We start from the raw sequence: 20,929 nt of genomic DNA on the forward strand, positions 1-20,929 counted from the left end.
ACTGAAAATAATAAATGCGAGTCTAAACCATAATAATGATTTTAATAATAACAAAAGTATCACAAAAGATCCGTAACTAAAACTTTTAGGTCTGTTTGGGTTATCATTAACATAACATCATGACATTGACATTAAAAATGAGGATCGAAAGATCAAGCAAGATGTGCATGATTCGCATATACTTCTCCCTGTACCAATCTTTGTGAGCAATAGTTGCTATGTCATTTTCATAACTGGATCCTACCAAAAACTAGAAAAATAAAATATTTCATTTTATTCGTATTTACTAATGCGTGTGAAATATTGTACAAGATAAAGTAGTAACCTTCCAAAACACAAAAAATCCCTATTTATCATTTAAACATGCGAAATTCATTTAATTGGCAACGCAATCCACTAACGCTTGGCACCATCAATTAAAGTAAAATTATTTTTTGTTGCCTGCGAATGTCGAGCGGCATACGCGTGGCATTGGCTGGCGTCCAAAGATATAGCCAAGTCGCGGTCTACCCGAGGACTCTTTTCAAACCTTGTTCAAAGAAGGACATGTCATAAGGGTTCCAATGCCGTTAAATACGTTCGGTCTCGTGAGGTAAAAAAAAAAACAAATACCGCTAAGCAACTATCTGATAAACTGTTTTAGAGAGATTGAAATCTTAAACTAGATCTAAACAGATAATAGCAGGGCGCTCACGAAGCGTTTAGGTGTTTTCTCTTGTCCTAATTGTCAATCCGAAAAGAGAACAACAAAAACACGTTACGCTTTCACTTTAGAAAATGTAATGAGGTAATTAAGTTTCAATGTTATTTTGTTTACTTTAATGTAAAAACAAATTGAATTATTCACATGAAATTAGACATGGGGCACGTAGGTAAAAGACGACGATTGATTTTGAAATAATTAATACGACTGCGGCCAGTTGATTGCATCACTAAATCTATTTATGTTTCAAAGCAATCGTAATATTATAACAGCGTCGGTTGCAGTACTAGAATGATTTTCGTATTTTACCTCAATCCCAAAATCTGGGGTCAATGAAACACCCAACGAGCCCCCTTTTGTTAAGTTAAGCCTTTGTAGTTCAAAGGAGTTAAAGGGTATGATTGAGTTAACAAGTAAGTCCAGAATGCTGATAGCACTAACTTTTGATCGTTTTGTAGTCGAGTAACGATAGTAGCTTAGGTAAGTAATGTCACAACCTAGGTACAGTAGGAAATGGAGAAATACGTTCTCACGGACTAAGCGTAAGCTACGTTTCGCGTCAATGTGGCAGTCACTCAATCTTAAATATAAAATAACGCATTAATCTCATGTATGGTAATTATTATTTGGTCGTGAACCACAAGCAAGATGGACGTTTGCAGTACAATCACACGTATCCTTGAGAGAATATATATATTTGCATAATGTCCGACTTGCAAAACGCATTAACCTTGCAGTGGATTTTGGCGTCGTTCTGTTATTAAGGAAAATATAAGTGCAGTTAGTCATTATTATTACTTGACGTTATACACATAGTATTATTATCTAAATCCGAAACCGTATTGCATTTTATTCACGAAAATGTTTTTAGTTTTGTCATTAGAAAAAATCATCGAATTGTTTAGCTGGTTAAATTAGCTCCGTCTATGTTGTAATCTTCTTCTATAGTGTTCATTTTATAGTTACTTAACAGTTTCCTTTTTTCAGATTTTACAAAATTAATTAACAATCTAGAACTTTCTAATCCCAATTCAGTAGTTGTAAAGCAATCAGAATTTATTTGAAGATGTTCAAAATACGATACGGATGAAATATTGAAGCAAGATACTATATTTCTTAAATGAAATTCCGGATTAAGATGTTTATTCTACCAGAATCGATCACCGACGTGAAACTGTCTGTCTGAATGCGAAAAGGATTTTTTTTAGTCACAATGTTGATGTTCTCAATAAGGTTACCGATTGAGAAAAAGGCCTGATCAAATGATAAGAGCATATTTGCGGGTAGTCGAACACAAAACTTACGATAAAAATCTCGAAGTGAAATCGATCTAAAAGAAAGGGTGTGATTCCACGTGGATATCGACTGCTTTCAATAGAGAAGTATACATCAAGTGAGGAGAAACTAGGATACAAATGACGAATTAATGCTAGAAAACAGTTTCTTTTTTTCATTATTATCTATATACTTGTAAGAAATGACGTATTCATACTCTCTTTTGATGACAAATTTTATGGTAATAAATTTATTTGAAGAAACAGATTATTTTCATCGTGCTGTATTTTGGATAATTTTTTAAAAACCAATATTACTTTTTGTAGAATCTTTTTGTGGAAAGTTAATTTATCATTAATTCTCTATTTTCTATTCTATTCAATAAAAAGAAAAGTAAAGGAGTATTAAAAGTCGCCATTTAAAAACTAGTGTACACGACACAAATAAATACATACAGTAAATAAAGTACACATATGAAAAATCACTCTAATCTCAATCAAATTTAAATGTTGCGTGGGCAAAATTCGCAAAGGAAAATCCTGACACACGAAATAAAACACGCACGACCGGAACAAAAATGAACGTCCCCAGTGGCGCGGCGGTTAAAATAACAAAAGGCCAGTGGAACCTTTACAAGAAGGCTAAATTTATTTGCGATTAAAATGTTACAAGCTGAATACATTGACGTAAAAGAAAATTGAATATTTTAAAGAAGAAAAGAAGTATCTTCACGTCTGCCGGACTCGACAATGTTGAATGATGTTGTGCTGATTCAATTTTATAAAACCCGTCATTAGAGCCAAGGCCGGAAATCATTTTTGTTTAAATCGTTTTTATGTAGATACGTGTGCACGTTTGATTATAAATTATCTTCGTGGATTCTCGGAATTCAGGCCTCCTTTTTTTTAGAGTAATTACAGAAGACCCATTTCCTGATGTTTACATAATCTAATAGATGTCAATAAGTGTGCAAACAGACCATTCCCGCAGTCAAAACGTGTACTAATTTTAACTAAACTGATTTTCTTTTTGTTCCTGTCGAAAAAGAAAAGCGTTAGGTGCTTCGTTTGCATTGTCCTTTAGAAACTGAGGCGAAAGATCATTTGTCAACATTTATGGGGCATAAAGGTGAATCGCGAATAGTATTCTATTTTATTGGTCATTTATGTTCAAAGCTATGCTTCATGTGAAGCTGCAAACATCACTGGTATTTGGTAAAAATCTGGCAGTAATGTTTATTATTGTATTTATCAATTTATTGTGAATCTGAAAATATAGGACTGTTTTTATGTAGTATTACGGAGTTTTGAATAATAAGTTTATATCACTATCACTACATAGTATAAAATAAAGTCGCGTTCTCTGTCCCTATATCCCTATGTATGCTTCAATCTTTAAAACTACGCAACGGATTTTGATGCGGTTTTTTTTAATAGATAGAGTGATTGAATAGGAAGGTTTATATATATAATGACATCCATTAAATAGTGGAGAAATCAATAATAAACTACAGTTTCCGAAGCGAAGCGAGGGCGGGTCGCTAGTTTACACATATATTTATACCAATAAAATATATAAATTGATATTTGACCTAAAGTATTTCGTTGATTTTTATTATTTACGTATGTTGTGTTTCTTAAGCATTCATCACTGTACTGATTGCTTAATTTTAAAATAAATCATAAATATTTGTTTGATGTGTAAATTATCACCCAGATTGCATGATCTGTTTAAATAAGTAGGTATGTAATTTCGATCCCTCCGCCAAGTTTCGCGTAACATGATCTACAAACGCAAATTGTATATCCCCCAGCGAACATTTTAACTGGAAATTTCTGTATATATTCGATGAAACATTAATTAGTGATCGAATTTGCTTTGCTCGGAGGTACAACGTCGTATCTCGTTTGTTGGTTCATTACTCGGGGCTTCGGTTGATTTTGTATAATAGCTTCTCAAAGTTTATATTGAGGACTACCGACCCGCTCTCACTTCGCTTCGGAATCATTAAATTTTATTATTGATAGCTGAGTCCCGCGATGTTACCGTGACGTGACCGGGTGACGCCGCGGGGTGAAGCTAGTCTAAATAAAGTAGCCTAAGTTACTCTTTATATCATCAGCTACCTATCAGTGAAAGTCTGGTCAAAATCTGTCCAGCCGTTCCAGAGATTAGCCGGAACAAACAGACAGACAAAAATGGTAAAAAATGTTATTTTGGTGTATGTACCGTATATACCTAGTCAGGTCATAAATTCTGTCACATGTTTAATGTAAAATAATTGAAACAAGTTTATTCATTATGTAACCATTCATATACCAAAATGAACTTAACAAAACATAGATTCTTATGACACTAAAGTTTATTCAAAATGACTCCGTGATTTTGAATACAGGCTTTCAATCTGCGCGGCCAGTCGTCTATCGCAGCACGAACGAGGTCCATGTCAATATCGGCGGCTGCCTTAATCAAGGATGTCTTCAAATCTGGACTGGAGGAGGGCCAGTCTTCGTGCCGGATGAAGTCGATTTCACGCGCCGCCAGCCAGTCTTGTGTGCTCTTCGCTCTATGAGCTGGCGCCGAATCTTGTTGGAATACCCAGTGCCTGTTATTGAACATGGTATGAGAAACAGGTTCCACAAGGTTCGTCAGGACTGTATTTTGATACACAACTGCATTCGTTTTTACACCTTTTTCACAAAAATGTACCTCTGTTAAGCCCCAATAAGAAACTCCCAACCATACCATGAGCGAGGATGGAAAATGACCTCGTTGGACACGCGGAATACGGTTGCTCGCTTCTTCACTACTGTGTGCGTACATCTTATCATTTTTTTTGTTGTAGCTCTTTTCTACGGTAAAAAAAATTTCATCCGAAAAAAGAATTTCCCGATATTTTTTTCCCGCGTACCGCTTCTACAAAGCGCGGCATCTCTTCAGTCTCAGGTCCATTAGACGAGCATTCAAACGATGTCCTGTTTTTCTTCGATATGCCCGAAGCCCTAAGTCTTCATTTAACACCCTTTTCACCGTGGTTCTGCTTAGCCCCATCTGAAGGGCCAACAGTTTCTGCTTACGTTTGGGATTTCTTTGAATTCGCGCCTTCACAGCTTTTATCACTGCTGGAGTCCTAACAGACCGAGGGCGACCACTTCTTGACTTGTCATCTACACTAGAGTCTTTATTGTATCGTTTGATGGTACAATAAACGAATCTTTTGGTTATATTCAAAATTTTCAGTATGTTAAAAATTTGAATTGGCGCGTAACCGCAACGATGCAACGCAATAACTGCAACACGGTCTTCTTTAAGCGTCCACTCCATATTTAAAAATGAGTAAAATTCTAAAAGTATACATTTTTATTTTCATGAACAATTCGAAATTCGAATTCAATAAACTTTTTTGTGGACAGCATTCTAAAAGAAAAGTTTTTACTGTGTGACAATACTTATGACCTGACTAGGTATATTCATATGCATGTAGTAAAAAGCGGTTATTTCAATATTACAAACACACTCCAATTTTATTTATATGTATAGATGGAGTAAGATATTTTAATAAAGAATCAATAAATAGCAATTTTAATATGACGTATATAAATTGGAGTGGATCAAATCCTTTGTGAGTATCAATTGTGCTATGTAGATACATAATACTACTGCTAGTATCGAACAAGCAGGGATGGATTTATAGACCTGGGCGTCACGGGCCTACCCTAGGGCGGTATGATTTGAAGGGCAGCAAAAATTTTAAATGTCAATATTTCAGAGACAAAAAAAAAGGTAAAGATGGTCTTCTTTGGAAATGAGTTCAGATATTTTTATAAGAAAAAAACATATAAAGTTATTTTAAATTTAAAATAAATATATTGGATCAAAATTAATTAAATTTATTCTAAAATTAAGGGTGGCGCGATAAACATGGCCTAGGGCAGCCTCAAGCCTAAATCCGTCACTACGAACAAGTAGGTACCGCCATGCTGTTTGTTTCTTAAAAAGACCCCAGTTCTCCCGATCTTTCATAAATCACCTTTGCAAAGTAAATCGGCAAGATTTCGCCGGATATCCGACTTCAAGCCTCGCCGGATACCAGGTATACGATATATTGTATCCTGCCATACATTAACTTGAGTCATCTCTATTAGTGATGTATACTAATGCCCGTATCTTTAGACGTTTCGTAAAATAGTCCTCCATTCTTAACTCATCCGATGATGCTCGAGCATTTCCTCGAAACTTACTCGAGTTTGGTATTTTTAGTCGACCATTACAATATTCCTCAACTGTCCTCGAGTGAGGTACAATATCAGTTTGGGGAAAATTTGATCAAGCTAGCATCAAACCCATAGAGTTCTGTAGTCTATGGTCATTGTTTAATGTCAAAGTCAAGCTGCCGCTGTCTGTTTGACATTAGAAGCATTGAATTTGTTTGATGTTTTTGTTGCTAAGTTATTCGTAAACATGTGTGCGTGCGGTAAATTTGAAAGTGTATTATTTATTTTCTAACCCATTATTATTTTAGATTTCGGACCCGGCTTTGTATTTTTATTCGCCGCTTTTGTGTGATTTTGATTGCATCGTGTTGTTGAAGTGCTTTTCCACAACCACCAGTTTATTATTATATAAATAAAACTTATAATCGTATTGACTTTATTTATCAGGTACTAAGCAAAATATGACTCTTATGTAGGTAAATAAAATAATGAGTTTCAAATGTCTAATCACGAACCTAAACAAGATTCTAACCTCGAACTATTTACTTTATTAATAAATATTATCAAAATGAAATTATCAAAATATGCGCGAATCATGCACAGATCCAGGCCATTGCACAACAATCTATACTAATATTATAAAGAGGAAAGATTTGTTTGTTTGTTTGTTTCGAATAGGCTCCGAAACTACTGGACCGATTTGAAAAATTCTTTTTCCATTAGAAGCCGACATTGTCCCTGATGAACATAGGCTACTTTTTTATTTATTTTTTTATCTTTTTTTTGGTTTCATGTGTGTTTTAATGTTTCCGAAGCGAAGCGAGGGCGGGTCGCTAGTATCATATATTTCCATTTGCGGTCCACATACTATTTGGACATTGATAGAAAACCAGCCTTGAGGAACGTTCAAGGTACGTCGCGACGTACCTTGACTTGACAGTTCGCTTACTTCACTCCGGTTAGGAAAATTTTCCAAGGACGTTTGAGTGGAGTTTATTTTTACGACTAAGCATACCAAAACGCGCGTTGGAGGTTGAGTCGAGTCGAGTTAAGCTCGTGTAAACGACTAAAGATACGGGTGTAAGTTACCGATACACACAACTTCCGACTAAAGACACCTAGCCTCAAAATGACGTAACAAACATTCTGTATGTATTCACAAATGACTCACTGGACTAACATATAAATACGGCATTATTGTCAAAGGCCCAAGGTTTTGTTCAAATTTTTAATTTTGTAACAATAGACGACATTAGATCGAGAGAAATGACCTCGATATCGTTCGGAGGAAGGTGAGAGGTGTCCACGCCCTTGAAACCGAAGTGTTCGCTCGTTGTTAAAGAGATAATGGGACAAGCAAACCGGTTTCGAAATTAGACCGTCATTTCCTTTATATTACGCAGCGGCGTATTTGAGAATTTTTCATATTAATTTCTTACCTTTGTAAACGAATAAGTGTTTTAAGCAGACCCTTTATCCATGAAATATCATGGATTGGAATAATCCATAATAATGGATTGAATTGAATGATTGAAAAATGACCATCAACGTAAAGCCATACAAAATTTGATTTGCCGATTCGGATTCATGGAGCCATAAAAGCAAATATAAATTTAGTTAATGTGCATGAATACAAATATGCAAATCAAAAAAGTACGTACCAATAAACACATCGGTGTAGAATAGGAATTAAAGTTTGATCAAAGTTATACTTTCTGGACTTTGCATTTATTAAAGAAAATAGACTCATAAATTCGAATATTGGTCGGCAGTGGTTTTCACAATCTGAACAGTGAAGGACAGAACGTGGGTTGGGCTAACAGGGTGAGTCAACGGAACGAATAAAAGAGAATGAAAGAGAATGACACGCGCATATACATATAAAGGAAAAATTACTGGTGGTAGGACCTCTTGTGAGTCCGCGCGGGTGGGTACCACCACCCTGCCTATTTCTGCCGTGAAGCAGTAATGCGTTTCGGTTTGAGGGGTGGGGCAGCCGTTGTAACTATACTTGAGACCTTAGAAATTCTATCCCAAGGTGGGTGGCGCATTTACGTTGTGGATGTCTATGGGCTCCAGTAACAACTTAACACCAGGTGGGCTGTGAGCTCGTCCACCCATCTAAGCAATAAAAAAAAAAGAGCTTATACAGCATATTGGATAAGATACAGAATATCTGAGTGTTCCCGAAGGCAGACTAGGAGCCATTAGAGTTATTTGCGAAATTGGGTTATTTATTTATTTATTGCTTTGTTGGTTAGCGAGCTCACAGCCCACCTGATATTACGTGGTTAGTGCAGTCCATAGACATCTACAACGTAAATGCCGCCACCCACCTTGAGATGTGTGAGTTCTAAGATTTTAGTATAGTTACAACGGCTGCCCCACCCTTCAAACCAAAACGCATTATGCTTCACGGCAGAAATAGGCGGGGTGGTGGTACCTACCCGTGCGGACTCACAAGAGGTCCTACCACCAGTAAAATGAAGGAACGTGGTCGAATTTCCGTGATTAAAACTTGTTATGAATTTGAAATATTGAAGTGAGTACATACTATGTAGCTCTTGTAATCTCTAAAATTACTAAGTAACGTAAATTATTGTGGTGTGGTTACAAATTACGACGTGGTCTAATGACAATTTGTTCTCCGAATTTTGACATTGCTAATGACATTTGATCAGCGCTTAAGATGCTTTTTCGCAATGATCAACGTAAATACGTCTTGTAAATCATCTCCTACGCACGATTGCGGTTCAATGTACTTCATACCCAACAGTTAGTTCAACGACACCGTTAAATTTAGTCTAAACATTGATTACCTAAGACTGAAGGTGCAAATCGGCACCGGATCAACACATTTTCTTTGTCGCTAAGGTAAAAAACGTTAGCAAAAATAATTATATAGGGGTTTTAAGCGTTTGACGTTTAGTTTTTCATTATGCTAATAAAATTTTGTTAGCGGAAAGATAATGTAAAGATAAGTATGTGACCCCAGCCTCCTTGGCTTACTAACACTACTTCCCTATCGTTCTTCCGTAATAGCATCCTCATCTTGTTTCATTATAACTGAAGACTAGGTAGGCAGCGGCTTGACACGGTAGGCAGCGGATTGGGTCTGCCCCTGGCATTGCTTAAGTCCATGGGCGACGGTAACCACGGTTTACTGGTGGTAGGACCTCTTGTGAGTCCGCACTGGTAGGTACCACCACCCTGCCTATTTCTGCCGTGAAGCAGTAATGCGTTTCGGTTTGAAGGGTGGGGTAGCCGTTGTAACTATATTGAGACCTTAGAACTTATATCTCTAGGTGGGTGGCGCATTTACGTTGTAGATGTCCATGGGCACCAGTAACCACTTAACACCAAGTGGGCTGTGAGCTCGTCCACCCATCTAGGCAATAAAAAAAAAATCATCATCAGGTGGGCCATATGCTCATCTGCCTACAATGGGCAATAAAAAAAAAAGACTGCCGTTAGCTTCTATCCTGATTTGGCAACCCGCGGTCTACTTTTACATACGTTGGCTGACATTAGACAAATGGCCGGTGGTTGCGAAGAGTTATTTCAAATTAAAACATGAGTAAATGTTGTGCTCATAAATTTGGAATGTGAATTCGAACTCCCAGATATTGTATTAGAGAAAAACGCTCGTATCTTTTAATCGGGTAGTCATGATTGTTTTAAAGCAGATATAGAAAATAAATAGCACTAGAGGTGCCGCAGTAGTCAAAATTCGACTATAATTAATTGGAATTGTAAGTTTGTACACTATTATGGTTGTATTTTATACTTCTGTAATCACAAATTTCGCCAAGACTACACTATAAAAAATATTAACAAAGACAAACCATATTCTATTCTCAATTTGACAACAGATGTCAAGAACAAAAGTTTGACAATAAATAGTATGCATGCGTGTGTGCGTCAAATACATGGTATGTAGTGTGTGTAATGTTTTCTTTATTGATTTAATGTATCTTTTATGCATCATTTAAAAAAAATATTAACATTGTGCACTTATTCTCTGTATTCTCTGTAAGTGTGGAAAATTTCATCCTCATCCGTCCGCGCAATTTTCTTAAAAAGGGATCCAAATTTTTGCTTCACGTATTAATACATAGATTGTGAGAGACTTTATTTATCATTATATATTTAAAAAAAAAATTGCTATTCTTAAACGACACAACTGCCGCTTCCTCTCTAAGATTCACCGTATTGAAACATTAAACAACCACGATTCTGTAAAAATAATTACAAACGACTTATCAATTCAACATTTATTTCTGAAGTGTTGAATTTTGGCTAGTAGGGTGGGTAGTTTGATATTCATCATCAGGTAGCATTGTTAATGATTTTTAGCTCTATTTTAGCCGAAAAATTGGCATGCGTTGTTACTATTGGCGAACCAGTACATACGTCAAGCACTAAAATCTATCGAATTCGTAATGTAAATGTATCGAGTCCTTCGAGAACGTGACGATTCGATTGAGAAATGAAAGTAACTAAATTCATTCGTGCTGCTGTAATTAGTTCTTTTTACGGACGGTAGGGGGCGCTGTTTAACGCCTATACATTTTTCTCGATAGCGATACGAATACTTTTTCTAAGTCATTCGTGCTCGCCCCTTAGTAATAATAATAATAACTCTTTATTTAACACCACATGTACAGAGTAAGCATATAAATCAAATAATAGTCGGTGACATAAATTGGCGGTCTTATCGCTGAAAGCTATCTCTTGCAGGCAACCTTGCAGGGAGAGGAATAAGTAAACTGGACGGTGCTATATCTTAATAAACTTATATAAAAATACATACTTATATACAAATGTGAAAAATAAATACAATATAAGATAGACTTACATACGATTAAATACAAACTGTTGTAGTTGTATTAAGACGCCGAACTCATGTCTCAAGGTTGGTGGCGACATTCAGTTTTTCATAAAAACTTGAGATAATTATTTGATTTTAAACCATGATTTACCATGTACCAACCAATGTAACACACATTCAGAGAAAAAAATAAGTCGTCGTGGCCTAAAGGATAAAACGCCCGGTGCATTTGTATCAAGACATGTGATGCGAGCGTCACGGTGTTCGAATCCCGCAAGCAGCTATAAATATTTCTAATGAAATACGTACTTAACAAATAACCACGATTCACTTCCACGTTAAAGGAATAACATTGCAATGAAATTCGAAAAAAATATAGTTTTGCGTAATTACTGGTTTATGAATTAAATTTATCGAAGTAGATTAGAGACGTAGCGTGGGTAGGCCTCCCACAAGGTGGGCCGACGACCTATTGAGGTTCGCGGGGATCCGCTGGATGCAGGCAGCGCAGGACCGGTCTTTGTGGCGAGTCTTGGGGGAGGCCTATGTCCAGCAGTGGACGTCCATGGGCTGATAGATAGATAGATAGATAGATTAATTATTATAAATGTATAATTAGTATAAATGAAATGTTAACGCAGTGTAATGAAGTGTAATATGGATGCAAAATCTGAAGTAAATGAAAAAAATAAAAATGGGTCGAAGTCAGAGTTCGTTTTAAAATACGAAAAAGATTCACAAAGCTGAATTTTCTTTTTCGTATTGTGAAGGAAAATATCTGTGAGGAAAAGTAAGGCGTCTCCTCAGACAGTAGTCAATCAATATCGAATGTAGAAATGAGACATCTATGATGGAACGGATACTCAAGTGTGCCTTTATTATTCCTGCGACGAAGAAGTCATGCGTTTCGATATGAATTCCGGGACAGAGGTTTTACGATTTGATTGAGGCATTCTAATAATAATCTAAGAGACAGACCAAAGAGACCTATGTCGCAAATTCGCTGGATCGACCTTTTCGGGGAAATGACAAGTCCCCTGTAATTTTAATTAATAATGAAGATTTTTTTTTGAGAATCCAGCTATATAAAACATACATAATATATTAGAAAATAGCTAAAACAATAAACAAACAAGTTTCCACCACCAAAATCACATATAAGTAGAAAATTAATAAAGGTAAAAAAAATAATATTTAAATTTACAAAAAAAATAAAAAACGAAAAGCAACATATGTACATCCACTTACACTTTAAAACTTAATAATACACATCGTAACTAAATTACCTTAAAAATATTCCAAAATAGCATTTCTATTATGCTACAAGTGATAAACAAAATATGTCAGCATTAGAGAACTTATTGTCATACAACCTACAAGATCTACGGACAAAAGAGTTAATTTAGAGTTACATCATTGCCAGAAAATGAATGCACTCCGGGATTTCTTTATTGGACCACTAGCGACCCGCCCTCGCTTCGCTTCGGAAACATTAAAACACACATGAAACCAAAAAAATAAAATTAAAAAAATTGAAAAAAAAGTAGCCTATGTTCATCAGGGACAATGTCGGCTTCTAATGGAAAAAGAATTTTTCAAATCGGTCCAGTAGTTTCGGAGCCTATTCGAAACAAACAAACAAACAAATCTTTCCTCTTTATAATTATATATAATATATAATATTATTAGTATAGAGTATAGATTTAAAATATAAATCAATCAACCTTTAAATCCAGTATTTATGTACTTTCCAGATTCAACAGCCCGGTAATGGGAGCGGATGCTTTAAAAGGTCCGATAGCCGTATGTATGGGTTCTGTTAGGTAAATAGCTGGCCGTGACCTCAAGTGGACGTTAGCTCTAGTGTATTTGCTTACATCATTAGGGACCAAGCTCTAAAAATTCCGAGGTATCGTTTTGACCCTTTTTTAACCAGACATGGATCGCGAGTGAAACTCGAATAAATAAATACGTTCTTCAAACGAGGCTTGTGGAGAGTATTAAACGGTAGGCAGCGGCTTGGCTCTGCCCCTGGCATTGCTGAAGTCCATGGGCGACGGTAACCACTCACCATCAGGTGGGCCGTATGCTCGTCTGCCTACAAGGGCAATTAAAAAAAAAAAACTCGGGTATTTTATTTATAAGTTAAGATGCTCATCGCAGATGTGCAGACCCTCGGACTTTAAGTAATTACCAGAGTCCACGGGCATCACAATGTAAATGACACAGTTCTTCTTGAGACATGAGAACAAATTGTGATGTCTATGGGCTCCGGTAACCACTTAACACCAGGTGGGCTGTGAGCTCGTCCACACATCTAAGCAATAAAAAAAAAAAAAAAATTTCGATTGCTTTAAACAAAACAGCGAACTGTAACAAATCGGAAGGCATAATAATTGTTTCTCAACAAAAATAAGGAACATGTTTTATTACCACTACTTAAGATGAAATCGGGGGCTTAGGAATTAAGATTTTTTTTACCTTTCGTTTAAGAGTACCGCTGGGTACCGCTGATATGATTATATCACTCTGATTTTCCACTGATTACATACCTACTACTTACAATCTGTTTTTTTTTTTAATTAACATAATGAAAGAAAGTACACTCTTACATATTTCATACAGTAATTTTACTTCCTTGCAAATAAACTGAATACAGTTCTTAAGTAATAGCGCGCAATCTGGAATTAATATAGCAATAAACGAAGGCACTGCGATCGAAGCCGCAATAATTCAGCGAAATGAGGATTGCACACCCGGATAAACATACACGCTCGTTCCTTTCCTGTTGACATATCACATTCCTGATGTGATATCGATGGGCTGGCTACCCAGTAAGCAACAGGCGTGCATTGAACTGCAAGTACGAGAATTTTAATACTACATTAAAATTTTCAACTATTTTTTGTTTGGTAGCATAAGAGGCTATTCCTTACGCTACGCTTGGACGGGTAGATGAGCTCACGGGCTGAGCCTGAGAGAATTTAATAACGCTAGCCTTAGCAAGAGCAGTGCTTCGCAGAATCTACCACCGGATCGGAATCGCGACCCACTGAAATGATCCGCCGAGAAACTCAGTGGGCTGCATCTATGAGTTCGCTCGTTGAGCTCCTAGTCGTAATCGACGAGGACGGTGACCGGTGCTTGAGTGCCTAAAAGCACCGACAGTGAAGCGGCTTGCGTTACCCCTTCGCAGTCAGATTTTTCAATAGCCAACGGGCCCAAGTTTTTTCCCGGAAAAACATACGCGAAAACGAGCACACGCGATCCCCGACCGCGATCTTTAGCAAGCATCCTAGATCTAGCCCACAGTCGAATCCGCGATACGAATAGACCGGCGAAGCGAATATCCTTCTTACACGCAACGATCCGCATCTTAATATTTCTAAATTTATCATGAGAGCTTTTCGCGCGTCGTATAAACAAAAAACATATTTACTTTTTGATCTCGCCTTTATTTTAGGAACCGTTTTTTTAATCAGCACTCTGCAAAGCTCATATTGTTATTGCAGTTTACAAAAACACGCGTGTCTTTTCTTAATTTATTCATGTCTTTGCCTTTGTTCGTTTCCGAATCCGCTGAACAGATTCTATCGCGTCAAAAATTATCAGGCAAATAATTCCTCAGTCTGCGTAACATTTTTTTATTCAGGCAACGTTTGCACTCAGTGTAGATTTAAAAAAAAATGCTTAGGAGGAGAATAAACTTAAGTGGGCTTCACAGCAAAGCGCATCAAGTTGATCACTCTCGTCAATTAGGAATAAAGCCCATATTCAAACAACTGAGTTGGTGACAATCATGTTGAAATCTTATTGTAATGTCATGAATAAAGGTTTCCGTCGTTTTTACAATCTTATATTGAATAAGTTTATTGATATTTAATTTTAAAATTAATATGTTGGCACCATAAGCCGTACACGTCCAAGACATTTCCAAGTGCTCAAAGAGCCCAGAGACGTTTATAAAACCTTAGACCTAAAGGAGAACCAAAAGTACTTACTAGTGTGAAAAAAACTGATAAATATCCAATACTTCCAATAGCATGTACAAAGAACAATATGTAACTATATAATATTTTCACTTCCACACAAAAAAACTGTAATTATACGTGATACATACTAATACGGGTAAATCCACGAAATTGAACGATCACGGGTTCAATACATCTAATATAATATATATACGCGCTACGCGTCCGCTCCGCTCCGAGGCCGAAGCGTTACTAACTCAGAACTCTAAAGTTAACCAAACAGCGAGCCAATTTGTTAGGGACAGGTCTGCTAGTCGTCACAACTCACTAAAATACTACATGTGAATTGAAAACATACAGTTTCATTGCTCGCTGTAACCATAGTTTCAATTTTAAGAGAGATCAAAAATTGCATTGGATTTTAATGTAATGAAGCGAAGTAATGAAACGGTTATCTGCTACTAGCATTGCTGGTTTTATAAGAAGCTTTTATATTGCAGTGGAAAATGAAATTACAATGGATGGTGTACATAGGTGTATGATTGAGGATGTAAGACAACGGAAAGCGAATTCATATTAATCTACATATTCAAAGATTTTGGTGGCGATGAGAAAATATCAACCAGGTATATTTCACATGGTCATTGTTAAAATATCGTTAATTAAGTATTACATAATAGTGTGCCCTGCCGATACGGATGTGGGAAAGTCATTGAATTGTTTTATAATTAACATTAATAATGACAAGATGACTTTGCTTGAGCATAATCCAGAGGGTAGAAACGTTTTGTATCAACCAGTAAATGTGTACTAATTTACAATCGACCAAAGACTTATAGTTTTGTAGACAGACGAGCATACCTGATGGTGAGTGGTTATGCCAATGCCTACACGAGGTTAAAATTTGAATCATCGTATCATTTTCCTACCCAAGATTTGAACTCAACTTCATCTTCCGTCATAATGCCTCTCCTTCAAATGAAGTTTAAAGACTGTAGTTACAGACAGTGAGCTTTGCATGATGATGCTCATACGGAACGGGACTAACTCAAGCGAACAGGGCTGCTTTATAAAAAAAATATGTAAATATTTATCACGAAATCTAAAAACTTAGTTGGTATGTTGTGCTCTTGATTCTGCGACTTTTTCAGTTGCTGTGACGTGCAAGACATGCATGATATTATTACGCCGGTAAGATTAACGCCATCTATCGCCCAATAGTCGAACGAATATCGAAGGATCTAGTAGCACCTAGAACGCTCGAGAAGTACAACGCCATCTATTGTCAGATAGCGGAAACACAATACTAGAGATGTGTGGAATATTCTCGATAATTCTAGGGATGAGGTATCGACTGTAAAAGCGTTGGAAGGATGGCACGCAGTTAGTCAGTAATCGGAACTACTCGAAGCGAAACAGCGAACGGATCACCTGAAGCGAAGCGGAACAAGCGAATTGAGAGTTTTAAAGTGTTTGTCGAGTGTTTTAAAGTGTTTGTTGAGTGATTTAAGTGTTCTGAAGGTTGAATACAGTTTTTAGTTGTACTTTGGTGAAATTGTATTTATCCCGAACCCCAGCGCGTAACAATATTACTGAGCCAACGCGGTAGACAGTTTCCATGTTCATTTTCCGTATTTAATTATGTTGTTAAAACACAAAGACTCTATTACATTACGTTGCCTCTATTGTCCATTGTGAAGAAAGATTCCAAGTCTAAGATTACTTGTCGCCAGACGAAGGTTTTATAATTTGCTTGCGCCGCAGTGGTATTTTAGGGACTTCGAACACAAAGAGACAGACAAAGCCCTCCCCCACCAGGAAACTTTTTCAGGCCTTATAGTCCTATACAATGCCAAAACTAAGTCCATTTGAAAATTTGTTAAATTAGAATTATTATTTTTCTTTTTTTATTATTACTGGTTGACCCGGCAGACTTCGTAGTGCCTCAATCGAAAAATAAAAGACTTAGAGAACTTTTGTATAAAATAAACTTAAAACATACAAAAGGAATCCGTCCGACGCGACGGGGGACACATCAAAGGAAAAACAAAATTGTTATTTTTATTTAATTCCAAGCTTTTTAATATTTATCTACCTTTTAAACCTTCTCTGGACTTCCACAAATGGTTTAAGACCAAAATTAGCCAAATTGGTCCAGCCGTTCTCGAGTTTTAGCGAGACTAACGAACAGCAATTAATTTTATATATATAGATATAGAATATAGATATGCGTGGACGGACTCACAGACCACCTGGTATTAAGTGATTACTGGATCCACGTCAACAATTCGAGATTAAATTCCAAGAGTTTTCTTCGGTTCTCGCGTGTCTTAAACATAATCAAAACTTTAATATCGTTACGGTTTGATTTTCGTTAAAATTGCAAGTTACTTACTGTAAATTATTCAAAACACCAGAAATAATATCGAGAGGTGAAAAACTATTTGGTTTAAGAGACATTTTTGCAACTTCACAGGAGAAACTTCACTTATTTAAAGTTCAAAAATTTCGAAAAAATATCATAACAAACAAACTTCTTCAGTTATTTGATCGGAATTAACTTAATTGAGTTTCAATTAAAAACATCGTTTTGTTAATGCTAATACCAAATAAAATTCACTTTTAATTAAAAAGATAAATGTCTCGTATTAATCGAAATGTTGCTTAAACCAAATCGCCTTTCACCCTTTCAAAAGTAAGCCGTTTTAGCTAAATCCTAATAATTTTTTAACTTTTCATACTTAGCATTACAACAGGGAAAATGAAGCGTCAATGAGGGAAAAGACAGCGGCTTGGCTCTGCCCCTGGCATTGCTGAAGTCCATGGGCCGCTCACCATCAGGTAGGCTGTATGCTCGTCTGCCTACATCATCATTCTCCTGCCCTTCTCCCACTCACTTGGGGTCGGCGCAACATGTTTTCTCCTTCCATACTCGTCTATCATATACCATTTATTCGGTCACTCCTCTCTTACACATATCGTCTTTCACGCAAGCCTACAAGGGCAATAAAAAACAAAATAACTAACAAATTCTCGCCTAAATTTAGTATCTACGTGCCAACAGCCCTTACAAAGGTGATAGTGAAGCAGTAGTGTTATGCGGCGTCCCTGACCTGGTTCGAGCGAGTTCAAACCTTTTCCGTTCGATGCTAGCCTGGCCCATCGAGTTGCAAACTACAATGAGGTAGCATCAATTTTATTCACTAACTAGCTGTACCCGTTCGCTACGCTGGGCATTTAAAATTAACATCATTATTTCTCACCCCCACAAAGATTCTCATCATTAACGCCCCAGCAACTGGTGTAGGGAGTCCAACACTCATATAAATATTAGCCTATCCATTAAGTACATGTATTTTCTACATGGATACCAAGTTTCAAGTCAATCGGATGAATGGTTCAGTAGTTATAACGGAACATCCATAAAAGTCACTGTAGATTTATATAATATTAGTATAGATTAGCTGACCCGGCAGACTTCGTAGTGCCTCAAAGAAAACACCTAAACTTTTGAATAAAATAAACTTAAAACAAACAAAAGGAATCTGCCCGGCGGGGGACACATCAAAGGAAAAACAAAATTGTTATTTTTGTTTAATTCCGAACGTTTTCATATTTATCTACCTTTTAAACCTTCTCTGGACTTTCACAAATAATTCAAGACCAAAATTAGCCAAATCTCAATAGAGCTGAAAGCTCAATAGAGTATTAATGATTCCTACAGTTTTCATTGCTTTGATAAAACAATCTGCTACATATGCTTTTTTTTTCTTAACGCTGGGGAATCCATTTACGGATACCCGCTCGAGGGGGGTAACAGACCGGGTTATGTCGGACTCCGGCGCCTCCAGAGCAGAAGAGGAAGACCGGGGTCCTCCTCTTCTTCCAATTCCTATCAGGAGACTACGCCTTGAGAAGGGCGCGCGGTGCACTGCCCGACGTCAGCCACACAAGAGCTACCCCGCAAAACCGTCTACCGACTAAACCCCATCGAGCACCACCACTCCGACTCCACGAAACCCACGGTACCGCACAATGCGCACCGAAGGCTCGCCGTCGCCGGCTGCTACATATGCCTACGAGCTTGAGAAATTTAAATGGCCTTATCCAGATTTCCGAGAAACCCAGATAAATGAGGATAGACTTATCATGTACATACCTACTATTTTGAATGCTAATAGACAATTTAGTAATGTGTTTCGGTTTAAAGGGTGGGGCAGCCGTTGTATCCATTGTAAAAACGGAGACCTTAGAATTCATGTCTCGAGGTGGGTGGCGGAATTTATGTTTCAGATGTCTATGGGCGCCGGTTACCACTTAACACCAGGTGGGCCGTGTACTCGTCCACCCATCTAAGCAATAAAAAACAATACAAAATACACAAATCAATTTATACTTCCCAATTAAAAAAGCAACGGAAATGCAAATCAACGTTTACGCAGAGTGGAAGCATCTAAAACAAATACCGGCAGCTAACGAATGCTTCCATAACGATCAATTAAGCATTCAGTGATGCTTCAGCGGTGGCCCGTTTCATTGTTCAGCGGAACGTTTGTGCGTTAGGAATTTTTGTCGATAATTTTGTTTTCTATCAGCGAATGTTAAACACAGTGAAACCCGGCAAATTGGTGCTTGTTTTTATGAGATCATTAAGTTTTACGCTAAGAAAGTTGCAGCAGTAACCGATATGCTTACTATTTCCCTTTTTTAAGCTATTGCATAGCTTCTATCGCGGGCCTTGAACGCGGCGACTGAAATTCCGTAACGAAAATAACCTGACACCCCCACTACGCCTACTATGTAGCTCGCGTTCAACACATTCACACGTTGCGCTGGTGTAGTGTTTGTGAATTAGCGCGCGGCGTGACGTCGCACTGCATGAGCATCATGAAAAGTCTGCCCATATCTCTCTCACGCGGTCTAGCTTATGTGTGTGAAGGGAACAGTTAATGTTTTGCTTTTGTCAATGTTTATAAATATAGCGTGGTCTTATTTTTATTATTGTTTTAATATTAAATTATTATTGTCTAATTGTAATTGCATAAGTTGATAAAAAATGCTTTGCAATAGCTTTACCGCGGCAGTCCCCGAGTGCAACACGTCTTTTTTTTTATTGCTTAGTTGGGTGGATGAGCTCATAGCCCACCTAGTGTTCAGTGATTACTGGAACCCATAAACATCTAAACGTAAATGCGCCACCCACCTTGAAATATAAGTTCTAAGGTTTCAAGTATAATTATATAGGCTGCCCCATCCTTCAAACCGAAACGCAATACAGCTTCACGGCAGAAATAGGCAGGGTGGTGGTACCTACCCGCGCGGACTCACAAGAGGTCCTACCACCAGTAATTACGCAAATTATAATTTGTGGGTTTGATTTTCATTACACGATGTTATTGCTTCACCGTGGAAGTCAATCGAGAACATCTGTTGAGTACGTATTTCATTAGAAAAATTGGTACCCGCCTGGGATTCGAACACCGGTGCCATCGCTCAACACGAATGCGTCGGACATCTTATTCTTTCGGCCACGACGACTTCAAACGTGAGTAGTTATCGTCTTCTGGACTTCAGCAACGTCAGGGGCAGAGTCAAGCCGCTGCCTACAGTTAAATTCTGAGTCGACAACGTCAGATCAAGGACTATACAGTTCTGCAGGTACTACAAATTTCGGGTTCCACGAAAAACTAGTGAATTTTTCAAAGCACGCATTCTCGTAACGGCGGTCGCGTACGAATGAACAAACGAAATTTGCATACGCGATCATTGTAATGTAACAACTGCGTCAATAACCATTCCGTGAACATCCGCGGTGAATTTAAAACTGTTTTTTTTTACAAGTTTACTGTTAATTGAGCGTGTCAACCTTTAACTTTCACTATGCCGATATACCTATAAAAGTTGCTTTGTTTTATAGGTTTTTAATGAGCTAAGA

General features: G+C 37.3%; 1 protein-coding gene across 3 annotated transcripts in view; it reads right to left on the bottom strand.

The window, feature by feature from the left end:
• The window catches only part of LOC101740045 (uncharacterized), a 91,030-nt gene that overhangs the window by 47,382 nt on the left and 22,719 nt on the right, over window positions 1-20,929 (bottom strand). The window contains exon 1 of one of the 3 annotated variants that reach the window (XM_012688467.4): window positions 15,025-15,250. The exons of the other annotated variants lie outside the window; for them this stretch is intronic. The gene's annotated coding sequence lies outside the window, so the exon portion shown is untranslated. Of the gene's footprint in view, window positions 1-15,024; window positions 15,251-20,929 lie in introns of those variants that run through there. 3 annotated transcript variants of the gene reach the window in all.

The sequence above is a fragment of the Bombyx mori genome, chromosome 5 (assembly GCF_030269925.1).
Source record: "Bombyx mori chromosome 5, ASM3026992v2".
NCBI classification, from domain to species: Eukaryota; Metazoa; Arthropoda; class Insecta; order Lepidoptera; family Bombycidae; genus Bombyx; species Bombyx mori.